The sequence below is a fragment of the Dermacentor silvarum genome, chromosome 2, assembly GCF_013339745.2.
Source record: "Dermacentor silvarum isolate Dsil-2018 chromosome 2, BIME_Dsil_1.4, whole genome shotgun sequence".
NCBI classification, from domain to species: domain Eukaryota; kingdom Metazoa; phylum Arthropoda; class Arachnida; order Ixodida; family Ixodidae; genus Dermacentor; species Dermacentor silvarum.
In genome coordinates, this window is record NC_051155.1 from 25,325,191 (window position 1) to 25,342,740 (window position 17,550).

Below are 17,550 nucleotides of genomic sequence, written 5' to 3' on the forward strand. Positions count from 1 at the left end.
GAAGCATGTCCTTGCACACTTGTGGGTCAAACGCAATTCGCTCAACATATGTCTCTACCACTGTCCAACGCCAAGCCACACCACTTCAGTCCAGTGAGACCGAGCTGTCCTTGAATTTGGTAGTAGTATTTGTGTCGATGGCTGAGCTTGCCTGCTTTCAAGAAGGGTACTTTCTTTTGAGTAACTGCCTCTTCCACTGAGAGGCCTTCCATGGCTTTGGCAAGTGTTTATCTTCCAAAAGGCCATGTTCGCTTGTTGTCCTTTCCAAAACAAGGCCATCTGGGGAGGCACCAAGGAAAGGCACACCGGGGTTTGCACATAAATCCACAGGCTATACTTCAACATTTTGCTGCTCCTTAAACTTTTTTATCGCACTCGCCTCAGTTTCCAACCTTGCCTTCATATACTTAGTTTGAGGAGCTGTTCTTGAGCCTGTAATAGAGGCAGTTAAGTTTGTTCTTTGTCCTTGAAGTCGATGAAAGTCTCTTCAAGGTGTTTATCGGCGTTGATGAAGCAGGAGGCAGGTTGGAGGTAACAAAACTTGAGGATATATTGCAACGAAAATATTTACACAGTCAAATGCAGAGTTAGCAAAACAACACTGATGCAAAACACACAAGTAAACAGCGCCTTACTCTTCGACTTGTCTTAAGTTAGAGCCTAGGACAACTGTCACTACATACGACCAACCGAGTCTCACTGTTCTACCACTAAGTGGTTACGGCCCAGACTAGCTTTGCATCGTACGGAGTCTTACTGATCTATCAGGTTTAGTGATTACAGTCTAGACTGAGGAACAAGCACCTCGTCTCGATTGTTATAGGTGAAAGAGATAAAGAAAAAGGGCGGTAGGACCGTTGGCCCATCCCACGGAAGCAGTTGCCAATGAGAGCTGGAAGTTTGTTAAGCCACAACCCAGAGGGATGGGCTTACAATTAAAAGTAAATGTATTGGAAAACAACGCTGTTTTCCTTCTTTCCGCAACTCCGTTTCCCTCTGTCATTTCCACGTGGTCAGTGACGGCCTCAGCAAACACGCCAGGCACGCACGATTTATTGCTCGGCCATCTCAAACCTCGGTGGCGTTTCTAACCAGCAGGGGGCTCGGGGGCTGGTGTCACAACACTGTGTACCGCAGTCCCCCCCTCAAGGTTTTTCCGCGTGGAAAAATAATGACCGTTGGCGGCATTCGGACCCGGTGTTTTCCAGACGACGTTCTTCGAACGCGATCCCCGCATGCGCACTGCGCCTGTATGGCGCGCACTGCAAGCTGACACTCAACACCACGCGGGCTTTTCTCAGCGCTCAAAACAAGATAAACGTGGTTGCCGCCCGGACGCGTAGGGGAGTGGACCCCCGATCCGTACGCACAACACATGGTCAACAATGCTAGGCCATAAACCTCGGCGCCGTCTCTAGCCCTCAGGGAACTCGGAGGCCGGCGCCACAACACCGCGTACAGCCGTTCCCCTCGAGGTTTGTCCGCGTTGACCTATTATGACCATCGGCGGAATGCCAACCCAGTGCGCGCAAGACCGCGTTCTCCGAATCCGTTCTCCGCATCCGCACCGCGCCCCCTCGGCGCGCGCCGCGGCTCGTCACCCGATACCACGCGGGCCGTTCGACCCTTCAAAAACAGAAACGGTTGCTGCTCGGACGCGCTGGGGAGTGACCGCCTCCCTATTCATAAAACACGTGGGCAAGTTGCGGCACTGCGACAATATATACAAAAAATCATGCAGCCCTACACCGCAGATTTTGTATGTTTGATAGAAGCGCGGCCTAACAGAGGCAACACATTTTTCCGTTGCAGGGGCTTTTCTCAACACAACGTCTCCAAAGAATTACGTCGCCGTAATTATTTTCCTCCTTTATTTATGCCAGAGGGGGACATTACTCTGGCCTCTTGTCATTTCTTCCAAGGCCTGAGCCTCTTCAAGGGACAAAGAACAAACTTTCATGTCATCTCGTGTTTTATATTCCATACACAACGGCAGCCTTATTTGTTGTTGCTGCTTGGACACACCTTCAGCGGACTGGCAAATTTTGTTCGGTTGATAACCGACATCCTCAATCACAGCAACTAACATTGGAGAGAGCCCAGATTCCTGGAGACCTGTACACAGCTTCTTCAGTGCAGACGCTTTCATTTGAAAATTGAGCTTTTCAGCTGAGCGTTCCTGTTGCCGAGGCACTTTGCCTGGCTGGTGCTCAGTAAACTTGAGCTCTGAAAAGTCCGTCATCTCAAGTTTACGCGTTGAGCTCTGACACCCCCAAGTTGTTGACTTAGATGTGCATGATATGCTATCTGGCACAAAGAGATGGCCCATGCGCTGAACGTCCAGAAAGTACCACAGTAATACAGCGACATGCTTGCACACGCCTCCTGCACCATCCGCACATGTGCACCGACCACTTTGGACTTTGCCGTCGGAGGCGAGTACGCAGCTAGTGTCATACATCTCGCTTAATTAAAAATGTGCCTGGACACTTGCTTTATTAAATGTAATGTCAGTGCCGTAGTGCAAAAGCACAGAGCTCACTTTGTCAGCTTTAAACATACGGTATCCAGAAGAACAGTGCTTCTTGGCTCCATGTGGGTTTTCAAACTGCAGGATGCTTGCCTCACAAAAGGTGGCTGGAAAACCTTTCATTTGCTTTGTCCATGGGCCTTTAAGAGCCTGAAATTCCTGTGGAGCAAGTACCGGCCTGCAATAAACGGCACAAACATTGCAAATCAATGAATCAAAGCAAAACGTGGTAGATGTAAAGCTGTTAAAGCACCGACACCTCTTGCAATGTGCCACAGGAGCAGTTGGTCCTCTTTAAACATGGTTCTCCATTTTTGTCCACGCAGTTGCCAACAGTCTAAGTGCAGCACTGATTTTCGCTTGCCTTCCCCTTACAAAAATTTTTGTTGAGAATGCATTGAAATATCATTGGTCAATGTTGAGTATCTTATTGAGCATTCATTGGGAGCTTGTTGGGATATCATTGAGCAAAGTGTTGAGGGCTCTTGAATATTGGCCACTGAAATTTTATTGAAACACAATTGGGCAAGTCAATGTTGAATAGTTGTTGAGTTAGTATTGAAAGCACATTGTGCTTCGACATATCATTGGGTAATTTCTGTGGAAGTTCTGTTGGGTTTCCATTGATGCAGTCTTGAAATGCTGTTGTGATTGTTCTGTTGACCATTTCTTGAGTGATTATTGACACAGCATTGAAAAGTACATTGTGCGCCTGTTGAGATGGCATTGATATTTCGAAAATTGCCACTGAAATATCATTGATATTTTGTTGGGCTTGTGGCATTATAGTGCACTTAATTTTGAAATTGCTTTGCTATTTGCACTTGCATGCCCCGGTGCCTCTTCACATAACTTTCCCTAATCCGAACGGAAGCAAAGGAGCAACTGACATATTTCATGTACACTAATATGTAATATAGCATTCACATGACACATTATTACAGTATATAAGGCACAACTGTATGAAACCTGAAGACATACGCTAGTGCCTACAGTGCTATTAAGTGTAAGGGAGCAGAACTATAGCACACATGCTGAAAAAATGTAGCAAAAGTGTACACATGCCTAGTTAAACTCGCAACAATTTTTTCTGGGAGATATACAACACCACCTGCACTTACAGCATAAAAAAGGTTCCTGTGCCTGTACAGCACAGCACAAAGCAGGGTCATGAGAACTGAAAAGTAGAACTTAGTGGGTTTAAAACTACGATGATGATGGATGAAATTGATAAATTTTACAAAGTTATCACTCTTATTGGCTACCTAAGGGACTCCTTGAACTTGACCTACAAAGATGTACAGCAATGTTAAAAACAAACGGAAGATGGAAACCTATAGCCTTCTTGCAAGAATAAACAATGCAAATAGCCTTATGTGTCACAATTTTACGAGCACTTTGGCAATTTGGTGTATGTACAGACTTGACAAACAGCAGCTCAAACAGAGATGCGAACGCTGAATTAAGATATGAATACACACGAATGCTCACTCAACTTAAAGTTTATTACAGCAGAAAGAATTATATTTCACAATTACAGCAGAAAAAAAATACATTTTGTAAAAACAACAGTCAAGTGACTCAAAGGCAGACCTTAAGCATACCCTTGTAACTAACTTTGAACACGTGAACTCTTGGCTTGCATGCATGAATACAAAAATGAAGACCACTGGATACCTTACAGTAAAATGCTTCACACACCCAGTAAACACTCACAGAAGGGTTTACGGCTGCCTGTGAGTAGGCAAAATAACTAGTAAACTGGAAACAAATGACTTCATGTATATATATAATATATATACAAAACACCTGAATCGTGTTTTTCAGAGGTAAACTTCTAAAACATTTGTGCTGTAAAAGCAGCTTACCTCCCTTGCATAAGTCAAGAACTGCACAATATTTCAAGACAGTAGAGGCTTGGGCTAGTCGGTGCATACTCGAGAGGGAAACAGCGCAAAAAAACACAAGAAGACAAGAAGGGACAAGAAGCGCTGGTGTGTGTCTCCGTTCTTGTCGTGTTTTTTCGCGCTGTTTCCCTCTCGAGTGTGAAGAGTATTTAATTTCTTGTGTTACTTTTGGGTACGAAGAGTTTACTGGTGGCATTTTCTAATTTAGTGAGCTCATCAGTGAATCTTTTCTGGACTTGAACAAAGCTAATGAAATCATTTCTTTGGACCTTTTTCACCCTACGCAGCAACTAACTGGTACCTCGGTCAATAAAAAGCTAATGCAAGGCTAATACTTTCAATGATATTCTAAGTGACATAAAATAGACAGACAACTGGAGTGACACACAGCTAACGCAATTGCCAACAGTGAAATAAATGGTCACCTGCATCATCAAAGAGCCCAGAAAGACTCATTATAAAGCATGAGAAAAGGTTTCAATAACTGTACAGCCAGATTGGAGAGCTAGTAAAAAACGCAAATAAATGCACATACAAAACACCATTTACCACACTTGCGCACATAAATATATATATAATTCCACCAGCATTTCGCTGCATAAAATATATAAAAGTTGCGACAAAGCAGTAACTGAAAGACGGAAGGAGCTGCACTACCCATGTTTTGAAAAAAAATATCGAAAATGACATACATGCATATTTAATCTGACAGAAAACGTCTTTCCAAGCTATATATTACAAAAACTGTACAACGTAAAGAACAAACGAGATGAGAAGCTATACCATTCTTGCAGAAATGAATAGTGCAAATAACTTCATGTATCTCAATTTTACGGATACTTTGGTAATTTGGTGTGTGTACATACTTTACAAACAGCTCAAACAAAGATGAGAACGGTGAAATAAGGTAGGAACACACAGTAATGCTGACTCAACTAGAAGTTTGTTCGTGACGACAAAGATATTAAGCACACTGGCCAACTTGACAAAGAAATAGCCATGCATGCGTGGCAGACAGCCCGGTGCAACAAAAAAAAGGAACGAAAGACGTGTTTTGTAGTATAAATATGCAGGTAAAAAAAAACAGTGAAAGATGTCCTATAAGTGATACCACCAAACAAGGAGAGCTCTTTTAAAAATCCCAACTCTTTGCCATTAAGAGCAACAGATAGCTTATGCATTTGTCTTCTTTGCAATCAATAAATAAGGCTTCCATAATTTCTCTTGTGTTCTGGTCTTTGTGATGAAACAATTGTTCGTTCTACCCCTTACAGCAGAAAACACAATTTTGTTTAATCACAAAGGCCACGCATACATGGTTTCTTATCTTTGTCAAGTTCCAATGTGTTTACAACCTGTCTTCGAGAATAAACTTCTAGTTGAGTCGGCGCTTGTATGTGTTCCTACTTATTTCATTATCCTCGTCTGTGCTGCTGTTTCAAGTACGCATGTACCACTTGGTTAGGCTGATAAACATTCTCACAAGAAAAAGGAACTACCTCCACTCACAAGGTAGCCAATTCTTTACAACTAAAAGGCAGAACACATCAAAAGTAAGCCTTCACAGCGTCCATGAAAGTAAGTCTTCACAGCGTCACAGCGTACACCACAGGGCAGAATAAAAAATAGTTAAAAATCCCACTTGACGCAGAGTGGCAATAGAGATGCGAGCTTTCTGGTGAATCAGCCGCAGATCAATGGATGTCTCTTGCGAGAAACAGCGCCAAGCTGTTCTTGACGAACAACACGTTAGCACCTGGGCGTTTGGTGCATGTGTAACCTGTAGAGAAGGGAATGTAGACAGGATTAGATAATGCAAATTAAAAATCTGTCACACAATATACATAACCACGCACTAAATATTAGTACACACTACACTGGCAATTAAAAATTTTCGTCTCTTTCAAGAGGGCCGTCGCGAAAATGATGAAATGGATTGTTACAGTAAATGTTACCAAAGATACGCACAGCGATGTTTGTTTCACACCCGTGAAATATATTCCCGGCTCTCTCACAACACCAAAGACCATGCTATAGTACACAGCCGATACCAAGCAGCAGTCCGAATCTTCGGGAGCAGCAGGGCAGACCTAAAAATTCGCCGAGAGCGATGCGCGCGCGAGCGTGCTAGTGAGAACCGGCACCGCTTCTTTGAAGCTTAGTATCCGCTGCTGCGTGGCTAAGAACATTCCGCACGATTTGTGTGCCGCGCGTTGCGTACGCGTCCTGTGCGCATTGCACGCTTGCGTCTGTGCAGTGAGCTATCTTCATGAACGTGCCATTCCTCGCCGCGCTAACGGTGCTCGAGTGCGGCGCTTAGCTTGAGGCGCCGATGAGCCGTCTGGCGTTCCTTTCGTTTCTGCAAGCAACGCACATTCGAGTCGGCCCAGCTCAAAGAGGTATCAGAGAACGGCGGCGCGCTTGAGTTATCGCCTATTAAAAGCGTGCAGTACGCCTTAAACGGCAACACATCACGTTTGATAAATATGCTTACTGCGGTTGGGGTGGCGATGTGTGATAAGGCAAGCCCGTCGGCGGCTTTGCCGACGTCGCCACCACGCCTCTGTTCATTTACGATGTGTATCCGTGTAATCATCGCGCCGATGCAGGACTTATCGGTAGGCTGTTCTCCGCACATACCGAAAAGGCGAAATATATTTTGCAGCACAACACAAATAGAGGCGCAGTTAACGACTACGCGAGAAAATGTGCACACTAGCCTTAAGGTATACGATGAGCCACTACAGGTTAAGAATACTTTTTTTAATATCACAGTGTTGCTCCAAAGGCGAAGCATCGATTGCGATAGCAAATTAGTAGATAATATTACGAACATTTCAATCGAAGCAGCGGCGGCAGCAAGCGCTAGCTTCGCGCGCTTTCGCTCCAGGGCATGCGGTTTGCCTGCAGAAAGTGAACGGTGTGCTTAACATCTCACGATCGTCCAAGTGAAAAAAAAAAAAAAAACGCGGCTATGTGCTCAAGAAAACGAAATCACTTACCTGTGTGCAGAAGTTAGGCTGCGGCTTTGTTCGCCTTCCTTCCATCATGAATTCTGCCGCGCAACTCATCAAAACTGCCAGGCTCGAACATCACCCGCAGACCAGTAGCTGCGTCAGCAAACGTCTTCAACGGGTAAACATCCCACTTATCATCATAGAGCAATTTCACTAAAACTTGCGTCATGATCTCCAAAAACAAAAGAAAATGCTTCCAACAAAGCGCGCGCGGCCCGAAACACCGCACAAGTTCAGACGAGTGACAGAGTCGAAAACCGGTCACAGCCTCAGTATCGTATTAAGTTAATAAAGTCGTTCCTAATAAAAATAACCACTAATATCCATAAATAATGATTTATAATTTTTGTTTATAGAAAACATAATAAATTTTGAAGGAAAACTGAATTTGCAGCGTAAAAAATAAATACGATTAACAAAATTGCGACTACGAAACTAACGGCACACTGGATACCGTTGCAAAAGACTGCTTAAAATAAAGTCACGCACGCACGCACACACTTACACACTCATGCTCCAACACTGGTTTGGCGTTCATTGGGTCACCTATGAGTAAAAGTTATTACTAATATCTTTATTTTTATGAACAATAACTTGTTTAAGTAGTTTGCAGCATCTTTGCAGATGACGCGGTAAAAAGTAGGGTATAACGTGGGCGCGTAACTGTTGTTTGATTTCTTTCATTTCTTTTTGGCCTTCGTTTGTTTCACTGAACATAGGAGAGCTGCAGGCTTGGGAGGCTTCCATGGCAAGAATTTTATCGCATGCTTCTGCAAGGCGAATGTCGGGAGCAGCCGCTGAGACAGCGATTAGCTGCGTAATGTTGCGGCTGTTGCTGAATCCGAAACCCTTTCAACGCGCTGTGCTCTCAAAGCGCGTTCGTTGTTTGATATCTAGTACCACGGCCGTTGGATAAAAAAATTTAGTATGCTTTCGAGACACAGGGTGTGGCACAGGAAATTCTAAGACCTCTGAAGTGTATGTTTACAGCCTGTGCGCGCTTGCATCCTACGGCTCGCACAGCGCGTCCGATGCTCAAAGGTAGCGTCGTCGCTTGTCGGCGCCAGCCTTATCGCCACCATCCGCGCTGCCGCCGTGTCTACTTTTGGGGAACTCCCCATGCACGCAGTCACCGTGTTTGCAAGTGAATTTCACATTCTTTTGCTCCCTAAAACGTGCGCATTTTGGATCGCACCTATGGCTATGCCATATGTTGTATGTTAAAACGACGATGGCATTTGTACGCCGGCGAGCAAGTACTCGTGGGCGATCATGAAGATGGTTCAACGTCGCAGTTTCTACGTAGCGTAAACGGCTACGAAAGCGGGCTGGTCCCGGACATAGTACAGTCTAACATGGCGCCTCAAAGCGCGAGCTGTCGCAAGAAGACGAGGAAGTTACATGGGGCGCGCGCGCCGAGCATTCAAAGCGCTGACTGGTTTCGGAACGAGAGACGTACGCGTGCGCTCGTGGCCTAAAGGTTAGAGCACCGGGCTGCTACGCTCGAAGGTCAACGTTCGGTGCCAAAGTCGGTCACACACTGTTTTCTTTTTACGAAAGCGAACCCAAACTAGAACCTACCTACCTACCACAAAGTGACAAGAATGAGGCAAAGAATGCTTCTTAATAAAGTTTTAAAATGTCGCCTTCATATGCGAGTCCTAATTAGTATATGCTAAACTCAACTGCTACACAACAAAAAAACAACTACGAAAATCAACACAAATTACTCAATAAATTATTTATTGAGAAGCTCTCAATGGTAATATCATTGTGCAACTGTTGAGCGAACTCAAAGACTTTAGAGACTTTGTTGAAAGTCCGTTGATTCAACAATACCCCAACAATACGTCAATAGAAAATCAACAGTCATTTTTGTACGGGATCTTTCCTCTTAATCAAGAATGCGGTGACACAAATGTTGGAAAAAACTAGCCTGCAATGTTTTTGTTTTGTGCTCTGTAATAAAAGATTGCTCAGCCCTCTCTGAAATATTTTGTGCTGTGTTTTTCCTAGAGTGCGTTAAACATGCATTTATCCCATGACTGAGAAAAGCATGAATTTGATACATATATGAGGTTATGGGAGATTTTCTACACTCTCATATATCACATATGTCTTACCTTTTAGGCAATTTGAATATTTTTATATCATTAGTCATACTAAAACAAGACACCCCATTTGAGTGTGTAGCTGGGTAAACTGGGAAAAGCAAAGTTTAATACAGTGAAGTACATGCATGAAAATATAAATATCAGAATTACAGGAAGTTCTGCACATCCGCTTGTGCTAATGATGGGTCTAAAATTTATTTGCTAAGCGAATGAAATCACTGGCTTCATAAATGTCTATATTATTACCATGTGAGATATAGTTTGCTCATTTCCCATAAGTGGCAAATATATGGTGAACCACATAAGCTTCTATGTTGCTAGAGAATGTGGTTTGAAATTGGTAATATTGTAAGGTTAACTAATTCTCACCCAATATAACAAACAAGCCCTAACTGCAAGTGTGAAACACAATGTCATTTCATAATAGTGGATACTGCTTCATCATAATGCCTTGTCAGTATTAACATGTTACAAATATTAAATCCCATCACTGTAGTTCAAAAGATGCCCAGTCATAGCACAATTGAGGCACCACATGTTCATGCAGCTCACAGGCTGAGCAACCGCAATTCTCAGGTATTTCTTCTCACAGAAGTTTTCTTTAATTGCAGAAATTAGCTATTACAAGAAGTTTCGGAAGGGATCAAAAAGTGCCCAAAACATCGACACAAGACGGCATGGAAGCGTGCGTAAGCTATATACACGTTGGACACGTGGTCGAATCTCTGAAATTGATGCAAGTTTATGGCGATCGGTGCTATATCAGTAGTTTCGCTAGTCGCTGTCCTTCAATAACTGCTGCCAAACGGTATTACTAAAACGCTGTACAGAGTAGACATCACTGCACCCAGAATATGTGTCAGTCGTTAAGATTCTCGCATGCTCGTTCATAGCACTATGTTCAACTGTAACTTTATGTTAACTGCTCTTCGAAAACGCCGTTTCACCTGAGATGTGACCGACCGCACCGCACCGTGAGATGCGAAAGAAGCGCCGAGGTGGGTTACCCTATTCTACATGCAATATTTCGCTGTACTACCTGGGAGGCACAGTCACTGTTAAACAGCCCAGCCGAAGCTTCAACTTTCTCATTTTTACAAAATGTACACTCACCTCTCTTTCACAGAGGCCATTGCTGCACCTCACGCGATGCACTTGGTGGTTTATTCAGAAGACGCGAGCCTGAAAATGTTCGAACGCATAGCAGAGTATTCACGTTAGGCCCATGCATGTTTTGTATGAGGCGACAATGCAGATAATTGCATAAAAGTAATGCATCTGCATGCTGCCGACGCAAATGAAAATGGTACGTACGTGTCACGATGCGGATAGAGAAGCTGCGTTGACGAACTGCCTTCACCAGACCTGGATTTAACGCTTCTCGCGTCGCAGCTTTTCGCTCCCCACGTGGAGTGCTTGCCAGACTCTGCCGGCCCGACCCGGCCCGACCTCGTCCCCGCCGGCATACATACTTTTCCCATGCTGCACTGCGCGCCCGCAGTGGTTTCTGGGATAGCTTGAAATAAGGTCTATTTGGTTTCACTTTGACTAGTATAGCCCCACTAGCTCTCGGCGATGTCTTTTGTCGGTGGAAGGCAAAAAATTCATCCATGCATTTTCCTCGATGCCTGAAAATGCTGTGGACTGGAGGAGGATTAATGTAGTGCAGAGGCATTTTTTTTATAAATTTTGGACTTCCAAAAAATAATAAAAGAAGCCCCGGTATAGGCAATCGTGATAACAAATAACTTTTTTTCCTATGTGCTTGGCGACTCTAATTTAGAGCAAAAATTATGACTCTCATAGCAAATAACAGCTATGGTGCGCAGACTTTGTGAAGCTAGCCATTGCGTATAACTACAAAGACGCTGCATATATACCAGGTGTCCCAACTATTATACATGAAGGTTTAAAAATATACAAATGCCACGTAGCTAGACAGAACCAAGGTAAGGTTGTTTGCCGTCGCTTGGATATATTTATAATATTATTTGCGTTCACCCTGATTACATAATTAGACTCAATTGTTTATCAACTTCTCAAATATCTCAAATATTCTAATTAGATTAAAAGTGTTAATGAGAAGATTGTAGAGCAACATGAGAAACTCCCGATGCAGCTTATTGTTGCTCAAAACTTGCTACATAAAAGTGTTTTTCCGAGCGTGAAAGAAGCCCGCGAACACACGCAAAGTGCCTCGAGCGGTCAGTCACGCGGCAATTTTGCCTGTATTCGCGGGCTTCACTTGCGCTTTTTTCAGCGCCCTTTCACTTTGCAAAGATAGCGGGCTGGGCACAGTGCCATAAACACTGACGGTCCTATCCGCGGACGCGTCTGGGGCCGATTTTTGTAAAATCTCTTGAAAATGAAACTATCTGCGAAAGTGATCTCCCGTGAATACAGCCCCTGGGGTGCTATGCAGGATGTCTCGAGTTTCGCAAAACTCGGGACCTTCACGAGCTCTGGCAACGCCCCAAGATGAAATAACTAATGGTAACAAGACAAAGTTTGCCCCAACGTTACCAGACTAGCTTCAGTTGTAAAACTCGGCGGCGTTGCGCGGAACCGCCACCCGCCCGCGCCTTCATGACGCGGACGCCACACCTAGCTTCACTTCCCCACTAGTCGGCTACGCGAACTGGCTGGACGAAACACGCGGTGCAGCGTTGGTGTATTTTGGAGTTGGTTGTTGACGGCAGATTTCAGGAAGCATGCCATCCGCGAAACTGTAGCCTTCACCGCGTTTGTTAAGGATATTAGCAGACGATGCCGACGTGCTGCTTTCCTGACTGCAAGAAGCGCCTATCAAACGATGTCGACAATTCGGCGCGCCACTTCTTATGTGCTCCCAGCAACGCGACACTTCTCTCGGCATTCAACAAGGCGATTCTTCGTGCCGACCAAGAACTCTCTGCGAAATCCATGGTGTGTGATTTAAACTTTCATGAGCAGGACATCTTAAAGTGTTTGTGCATATTATCAATAGACAGACGGTTGAGGTGCCACGAGACAAGTGGACACTTGCCGAGGGTGCGGTGCCGAAAGTGTTCCCGAACCTTCCCTCGTATCTGCTGAATCAACCGGGGGAAAAACGTAAACGAAGAGAGATGTTTGGTGACCTGTTCTGGGTCATCTTAGACGAGCTGTCAGAGAAAACGCTGAGTCGTGTTGGGTCCCGCTTGCGCTTTCAGGAACTGAGGCCACACTTCCTTAAATTTTTAACAGCGGAGCTGTGTAAGCTTTTTGCTTCCCCGCGTAGTGTTCGCAAAACCTCGCCTGGCGATGACGTCACAGCGCACAGCTGCGCCTCGCATCACCTTGCGATATCCAATCATTAGCTAATCGATAATCGATCAATAATCAAGAAATTCCGGAAAGTGCTGGGGATGACTTGGGAGTGATTAGCCTAGCCCAAATACGTGGCCCATACCTTGCGATAGCCAATCAATAGGTAATCCATAATCGATCAATAATCAATAAATTCCGGAAAACCATAACCCGTAAGACCAGGACCAGCTAGGTGCCGATCAGCTCCGCTGTTTCTTTAGCCTTGCGCCACTTGTGCAAGCTACGCTAATTTTTATTTGGTCGTGCGCATGCATACACGCATACCTTGCATAAAATTGCATTCTTAGGCAAGGCTCCTGGAGCAGCGGCGGGGATCCAGTCTTGAAGTAAAGGCAGCGAGGAAACATGCCAAGCTGCTGTAGGGGGAGTTGGTTTCCACCTATAGGCCCAAATCATTTGCCTAGATTATGTCCCTTGTGACAGTTTAAGTCTTCGCTATATATAGGGGCATACAGTTGTTTTTCACTTCGTTTTCTTTAATACAGCATTCAGTGGTTTACAAGAAAGTTGTGCTGTTATTTTTGTGGATAACAAATTTGGTCTCGCCAGCTGGCGTATAACTGCCCCAGACCAAAGCGTTAAACAAGTAAAAGCAGCGAGAAAACGTGCCAAGCTTCTGTATGGGAAAAGTAAACTGCGTGAAAGGTTCAGGCGGCAGGAAGAAATACACGACACTTAAAAACGCAGCTTCTGCGCTGCGTCGTATGCGTTTCTTCCTATCGCGCAGTTTACCGTTCTTTCAGTATGAACCAACTAGCCCGATATATGTTATCGCTGTAGGTGGATGCCGATTTCCCATGGTATCACTAATTCGCACTATAGGGAGAACGCCAGCAAGCGTCAAACACGTGCAAGCTGCCCGTCCGCGCGAGCTCAAGGCTGCGGCGAGGCGTCTCCAGTGGAGCGCTATGGAACGGCGCCGCCATCTGGCGACTGCCCAAGGAGCGGCGACAGCGGTGGTAAGCGGATGGGTGGAGAGTTTTACAACTGAAGCTAGTCTAGTAACGTTGGTTTGTCCGTCGGAACGCCTCCAGTTTCATTAGTTTATCTAGATTCACTATGAGTGGCTGTCATCCCTTGGACGTTGCCATATGGGCGGTTGACAAACTGGGGCTCACGTGATCATACGGTCGGTGCATGGTCGTGCCTTCTTTCACTTGTTTGTAGTTCCACCGAGTGCATTACAGGCACAAGCAAGTTATAAAATAAATGCATTTAGTACAATAATATTAGTCACATTAACGTGGGTTATAAGGATTTTTAAGTTTACAAGATGTACACTGAATGTGTATTAGACTAATTTGTAGTATATTACGTTTCGCGTTATACCACGAGGGGACGCTCATCTAGAGTGACCTCTAATATGGGAGAGTGTCCAAAGCGCCGCGCGAATGCATGGGAGGAGCGAGGACCTTTTTGTGGAAACTCCCGCGCCGCGGCGCTGCTGTACCGGACCCGTGGGCTTCTCCGCTGCGGAAGCCGCGCCAAGGCGGCGGGCGTCTGCTACGAGCCTGATTTATTGGCTGCTATTAGCCAACATCGCGATAATTTGGGATACATTAAGTACCACGTCGCAGTGGTACTTAATGTGCTCACCACACAGAGTCACCGCAGTGACTCAACACACAGAGAACGCGTTTGCCGGCTGTGAATATGGGTATTTTGTCTATTTCCTTCCCATTGGACCACAAATATCCGTCGGATGTCCAGTTTAGATCCGAACGTCCTGGGCCCGCACTGGTCATTCAGCGGACGTACATGGGACATCCTTTATTGGCATTAAAGAAAGTTCCGTTTATTTTGTTCCTGTGGAGGTCCTCTGGATGTTCCCCTTTGGATGCTGGAAACGTCCAGTGTGTGTTATCCCTTGGTCGTCCTTTGATTGTAGGAATCTTTTCTACAAATAATGTACGTTAGTGCGACTATTTTTCATTAGAATTTCAACGATGATATGGTGTGAACTTATTGCTAACATCGCATGTACGTGGGCATGGTGCTTAACTATTAAGTGGACTTCTATGGGCAAAGAAGAAACCAAAATTATTAAGTACAAATATTTCTTCCACAACTAAAGTTTCCTCTTGATGTGTCCTGAGCGAAAAGGAATTAAGAACCAAAATCACCAGGTAATGAACATTACGCGGATACCGTTTTATCATGCTTTGGCCATGTTACGTAACGAACAATTGCAGAGGGCATACAGCGGCCTGCCTCCAAGCCCCCTGAATAAAACTAAACGATAGCCATATTTTGCCGAGCCAGCCAGCCGGCGAGGATGTCTGCGCTACAGTGTACTAGAATCTTCTAGTTCACTATATCCGCGCCTCGAGCGCGCGCCGGCGTCGTCATTTGTTTTCTTGATTTTTTTTTTTTTTTTGCTTTTTGTGCTTCCGCTGGCGTCATGACATTCGCGGTGCTGCTCACCGCGAGCAATGCCGCGATTACAAAGTGCGAACTGAGAGGGTGAGCAGCGAGGAGGGTGACTACCCGACTAGCTCCTCGCCACCTTCGTACCCCTCTCCCCTCGTTGTGCGCCTCGCACTGCTCACAGCCTCGCGTTGATCCCGCCGCCATACAGAAGGCACGTGGCGCCTTTATGTGCAGTTTTGTAGCTGTGGTTGTAGTTTTGCCGCTGTGTACGTTGGCCTTGTAATGCCACGTACACACTAGCGGAAAAGCGCGCGCGGCGCGCCGCAAAAGCAGCCGCGGAACGGGTTTTTGTTGCCGCGGCAGGGATCGCTCCTGGACCGATTTTTTTGCGGTTTGCCGCGTGCCGCGGATGAAGGAGACCAATGAGAGCGGCCCGCTTCCGTGACGTGCGTGCGGGAAACTGGTGCCATGCGGACCCGCCCGACCGCTTGTTTCTCGTTTCGCACTATCATCTGCACGCGTGAGCTCCCGGATAGTTCGAGAAGGGGAGAGGAGTCTAGTCTGTCACGTGATTGCCGCAGCGGCGCGCCGCCGGTTGGTGTGGCCGCCCTGCCGCTGCTGCGTTTTGCCGCCAGCGGCGCGCCGCGCGCGTTTTGCCGCTAGTGTGTACGTGCCATAACAGGTGTTCTGTGGTGCCGTTCGGTAGCGTGCGAAGAGCTCTCCTGCAAAGATGTGAGTATTCATGTGTCACCTTCGATTTTCTTTGAAAATGGGACGTACCGCCATTGGCCGTGTTAGGAAGCGTCTGGTAGTTTCCGTTTGCCTTTGCTCGCGCTATCTCTCGCCGCCTGCGCTACGCGTTTCGACGAGAAGTGTGTCGCGTCCTGTAGGACTGTACGTCTCCGAAAAGGCGTCTTGAGAGACGAAGAAATCTTTTTCACTTCTTGAGTGCGCAAGCGAGCACCCGCTGGAGGATGAACGTCCAGAAGAGCAACCGCCAAAGCATGTAGGCGGAGTTTCCCGCGATGTTCCGAGAGAAACTGCATGACGCTGTCATTTGCGATGCAGTGGACTGCGGCGAGCATCAGCGCGCTGATTTTGCAATGAATCTTTATTCTTCCTCTTGAGTGCATTTCTGCTAATTGCTTGCATTATTGCGCGAGTTTGCTTCAATTGCTATGCCGTGTCTGAGATCCACGCTACAGCAACTGCAAACAGAAGTTGGCATGTGCTTTTTCATAACAGCATTGCCTCCAAATATGTGTTTGAAAAATAGTAGTCCAGCAGTAGGGAACGATTTATTTCAATTCGTTTGGTACATACCGCACGCAAATTAGGGTAAACAAAATGTACTATCAATTCAATATCTATGCAAATGTTGAGTGCTGGTGGAGATATCTGAGATTTCCTTAGCTATGTGACATTCGGTACATACTGTTACATGAGTACAGATGAAAACAATTTGTCCTGTGGTCTTTACAAGATGTATTGGGGTTTGTCAATGCTTGCTATTAGAGCAAATGTGGTCGCTATTGAAGAAAATCTAGTTACTACACTAACAATATATGTGGGTTGATTTCAGCTGCTGCAACAGTTTCCCCAAGAAAGCACAACAAATGTTGAAGATGCCATCAAATCATGGCTCAGACATGCACCGGAAAGGGCATCAGGCACCCTCAAACACAAGAAGCCTGAAACGTCTGTTGAGGACTCAAATGAAGGTATGTTTTTGAATGGAACTATTCTTGCAGTTGTCTTCATCTGCTTCTCACAAGAGTAAAAGTGCAACCTTCAACTCTGAGCATTTTGTGCCACGGTTCAAATCCTTCGGTGCCTTAAATATAAAATAATCTCTTAATTGTTCTGTGGACATGTTTTATTCTGTGGGAAGTGGGGACAGTTCAAAGTACAGGTGATAGCTGGTGTGGACCTCCTGCCTGGCCTGCAGCCTTGTTCGCACAATTTTATTTGCCTTGGTCAGGTGATAGTGTATGTATATCTTGCGGGGGGCAGGGAATTTTAATATCTACTATATATAGGGCTTGGGATAAGGTGGGGGTATACAGGGAAGATTGGGTGGGGTGTGTGCCGAGTAATCAGAAGCATTGGCAGCATGGCCTTGAATACCGCGTGTTCTCTCAACCAAAAAATGTCACAGTTTCGCCCTAAGGGCGAAGCAATGAATGCGACAGCAACACAGCAATGGCATACGAAGTAAGGTGAGCGGCTTTGGTAGCAATATGAATTGTAGTAAACATGAGCTG

The 17,550-nt window shown here is 45.5% G+C and overlaps 1 long non-coding RNA gene across 1 annotated transcript; it reads right to left on the reverse strand.

Annotated features, from left to right (window-relative positions):
• Window positions 1-1,886: 1,886 nt before the first annotated feature.
• On the reverse strand, window positions 1,887-13,312 carry LOC119440880 (uncharacterized). The gene is made up of 3 exons (XR_005189646.2): window positions 10,883-13,312; window positions 10,682-10,750; window positions 1,887-2,708 (listed from the first exon to the last, which is right to left on the reverse strand). It is a non-coding gene; the product is annotated as an uncharacterized LOC119440880 (long non-coding RNA).
• Between the last annotated feature and the right edge of the window lie 4,238 nt (window positions 13,313-17,550).